This window comes from Lupinus angustifolius, chromosome LG01, assembly GCF_001865875.1.
Source record: "Lupinus angustifolius cultivar Tanjil chromosome LG01, LupAngTanjil_v1.0, whole genome shotgun sequence".
Lineage (NCBI taxonomy): Eukaryota > Viridiplantae > Streptophyta > Magnoliopsida > Fabales > Fabaceae > Lupinus > Lupinus angustifolius.
Window position 1 is genome coordinate 11,284,921 of NC_032009.1, and position 546 is coordinate 11,285,466.

Below are 546 nucleotides of genomic sequence, written 5' to 3' on the forward strand. Positions count from 1 at the left end.
CACTACTATTGATCTGGAGCTGTCCAGTGATGATGATCAGGGTGGCATGGGTGATCAGAATGCTACAAATCAGGGGGATCCCTTTAGGACAACATCACAGGATTCTGTTTTCGGTATGGCTCAGATGGAAGCTATGGAGCAAAGGCTCAACAACCACATGGATCTTCACTTTCAAGGGTTGAAGGACTCATACTTTACAGGTATGGAACAGTATGAAGAGCGTCAAACTGCTTATTCAGACAACCAATATCAGTCTGTGAGGAATCTGATTCAATCAACAGCCGAAGCTCAGAATGCCTTCATTCGATCTACTGTTGAAGCTCAGAATGCACTGTTCTGTTCTGAATTTCAGAAGTTGTCTATGTTGATCAGGGGTGACCAGAATATTGCTATTCCTGGTGATGAGATTGATCTTCCTCCACCTCAACCATAGTTTAGAAGACTTTAGACCTAGGATATCTTACCCTTAGGTTTATTTCTTCTTCATTGCACTTTATGGACTCAGTTGTTGTTACTGTTTCAAGACTTATTTGTGCCTTTTTCTGT